This window comes from Triticum urartu, chromosome 4A (genome assembly GCF_056163025.1).
Source record: "Triticum urartu cultivar PI428250 chromosome 4A, HENAU_Tu73, whole genome shotgun sequence".
Taxonomy (NCBI): domain Eukaryota; kingdom Viridiplantae; phylum Streptophyta; class Magnoliopsida; order Poales; family Poaceae; genus Triticum; species Triticum urartu.
This window is the reverse complement of record NC_141876.1, coordinates 284,218,632-284,222,184: the sequence shown is the minus strand read 5'-3', so window position 1 is coordinate 284,222,184 and position 3,553 is coordinate 284,218,632.

Below are 3,553 nucleotides of genomic sequence, written 5' to 3'. Positions count from 1 at the left end.
TTATTGCTATTGCTTTCTGCATGTCAAATACATATTCCTTCGACTATGAGATTATGCAACTCCTGGATACCGGAGGAATGCCTTGTGTGCTATCAAACGTCACAACGTAACTGGGTGATTATAAATATGCTCTACGAGTATCTCCTAAGGTGTTTTTTGGGTTGGCATAGATCGAGATTAGGATTTGTCACTCCGAGTATCGGAGAGGTATCTCTGGGCCCTCTCGGTAATGCACATCATAAGAAGCCTTGCAAGCAAAGTGATTAATGAGTTAGTTGCGGGATGATGTATTATGGAACGAGTAAAGATACTTGTCGGTAACGAGATTGAACTAGGTATGAAGATACCGACGATCGAATCTCGGGCAAGTAACATACCAATGACAAAGGGAATAACGTATGTTGTCATTATCGTTCGACCGATAAAGATCTTAGTAGAATATGCAGGAGCCAATATGAGCATCCATGTTCCTCTATTGGTTATTGACCAGAGAGGTGTCTCGGTCATGTCTACATAGTTCTCGAACCCGTAGGGTCCACATGCTTAACGTTCGATGATGATTTAGTATTATATGAGTTATGTGATTTGGTGACCGAATGTTGTTTGGAGTCCCAGATGACATCACGGACATGACGAGGAGTTTCGAAATGGTCTAGAGGTAAATATTGATATATAGGACGATGGTGTTCGGACACCGAAGTGTTCCCGATAGTATCGGGTATTTATCGGAGTACCGGAGGGGTTACCGGAACCCCCCGGGGAAGATATGGGCCATAAGAGGGGAGCACACCAGCCCACAAGGGGTGGCGCACCCCTCTTCATTAGGAGGCCGAATAGGAGAATGAAGACGGGTTTCGGCCCCCCTCTCCTTCCCCCTTCTCTCTTCCCTTTTTCTCCCTCCGGAAATAAGGAAGGGGGGGGTCCCCAAGTAGGATTCCTCCTACTTGGGGCGCCCCATGGCTGCTCCCCTCCCCCTACCACCTATATATACGTGGGGAGGGGGCACCTAGAACACACACCAACAATTGTTAGCCGTGTGCGGTGCCCCACTCCACAGTTTATGCCTCCGGTCATATCTTCATATTGCTTAGGCGAAGCCCTGCGCGGATCACTTCACCATCACCGTCACCACGCCGTCATGCTGACGAAACTCATCTTCTTCCTCGACACCTTTGCTGGATCAAGAGGACGAGGTACGTCATCGAGCTGAACGTGTGTAGAACTCGAAGGTGTCGTACGTTTGGTGCTTGATCGGTTGGATCTAAAAGAAGTTTGACTACATCAACCGTGTTGTCAAAACGCTTCCGCTTTCAGTCTACGAGGGTACGTGGACACACTCTCCCCATCTCGTTGCTATGCATCTCCTAGATAGATCTTACGTGAGCGTGGGAATTTTTTTAAATTGCATGTTACGTTTCCCAACATTGGCATCCGAGCTAGGTGTATGCGTAGATGATATGCATGAGTAGAACACAAAGAGTTGTGGGCGGTGATCGTCATACTGCTTACCACTAACGTCTTATTTTGATTCAGCGGTATTGTTGGATGAAGCGGCCCGGACCAACCTTACATGACCACGTTCATGAGACCGGTTCCACCGACAGACATGCAACTAGTTTTGCATAAAGGTGGATGGTGGGTGTCTATTTCTCCAACTTTAGTTGAATCGAATTTGACTGCGACCGATCCTTGTTGAAGGTTTAAACAGCAAACTTGATAAATCACCATTGTGGTTTTGATGCGTAGGTAAGAACGGTTCTTGCTAGAAGCCCGTAGCAGCCACGTAAAACTTGCAACAACAAAGTGGAGGACGTCTAACTTATTTTTGAAGGGCATGTAGTGATGTGATATGGCCAAGACATGATGTGATATACGTCATTGTATGAGATGATCATGTTTTGTAGAAGTCACTGGCAACCGGTAGGAGCCTTATGGTTGTCTCTTTATTGTATGAAATGCAAACGCCATGTAATTGCTTTACTTTATCACTATGCGTTAGTGATAGTTGTAGAAGCAGTAGTTGGCTAGACGACCACGATGCTACGATGGAGATCAAGGTGTCAAGCCAGTGATGATGGAGATCATGATGAGGCTTTGGAGATGGAGATCAAAAGCACAAGATGATAATGGCCATATCATGTCACATATTTTGATTGCATGTGATGTTTATCTTTTGTGCATCTTATTTTTCTTAGTACGGCGGTAGCATTATAAGATGATCCCTTAACCAAAATTTCAAGGTATAAGTGTTCTCCTCGAGTATGCACCGTTGCGAAAGTTCATCGTGTTGAGACACCACATGATGATCGGGTGTGATAGACTCTATGTTCACATACAACGGATGCAATACAGTTTTGCACATGCGGAATACTCGGGTAAAACTTGACGAGCCTGGCATGTACAGACATGGCCTCGGAACACAGGAGACCGAAAGGTCGAACATGAATCATATAGTAGATATGATCAACATAGAGATGTTCACCATTGATGACTACTCCATCTCACGTGATGATCGGACATGGTTTAGTTGAGTTAGATCACGTATCACTTAGATTACTTGAGGGATATCTATTTAAGTGTGAGTTCTTAAGTAATTTGATTAATTGAACTTAATTTATCATGAACTTAGTCCTGATAGTATTTGCAAATTATGTTTTAGATTAATAGCTCACGTTGTAGCTCCCCTATGTTTTTGATATGTTCCTAGAGAAAACTAAGTTGAAAGATGATAGTAGCAATGATGCGGACTGGGTCCGTGATCTGAGGATTATCCTCATTGCTGTGCAGAAGAATTATGTCCTTGATGCACCGCTAGGTGACAAACCTATTGCAGGAGAGGATGAAGACGTTATGAACGTTTGGCAAACTCGGATGATGACTACTTGATAGTTTAATGCACCATGCTTTAGGGCTTAGAATCGGGGCTGCAAAATGTTTTTGAACGCCACGGAACATATGAGATGTTCCAAGAGCTGAAATTGGTATTTCAGACTCATGCCCGTGTCGAGAGGTATGATACCTCTGACAAATACTTTGCCTACAAGATGGAGGAGAATAGCTCAGCTAGTGAGCATGTGCTCAAAATGTCTGTGTACTACAATTGCTTGAATCAAGTGGGAGTTAATCTTCCAGATAAGATAGTGATTGACAGAGTTCTCTAGTCACTATTACCAAGTTACTAGAACTTCGTGATGAACTATAATATGCAAGGGATGACAAAAATGATTCCAAAGCTCTTCGCGATGCTAAAATCAACGAAGGTAGAAAACAAGAAAAAGCATCAAGTATTGATGGTTAACAACACCACTAGTTTCAAGAAAAAAGGGCAAGGGAAAGAGAGGGAACTTCAAGAAGAATGGCAAAGCAAGTTGCCACTTCCATGATGAAGCCCAAAGCTGGACCCAAGCCTGAAACTGAGTGCTTCTACTACGAAGGAAATGGTCACTAGAAATGGAACTGCCCCAAACTTTTAGCGGATAAGAAGGGTGGCAAAGTGAACAAAGTATATTTGATATACAGATTATTAATGTGTACCTTACTAGTGTTCGTAGTA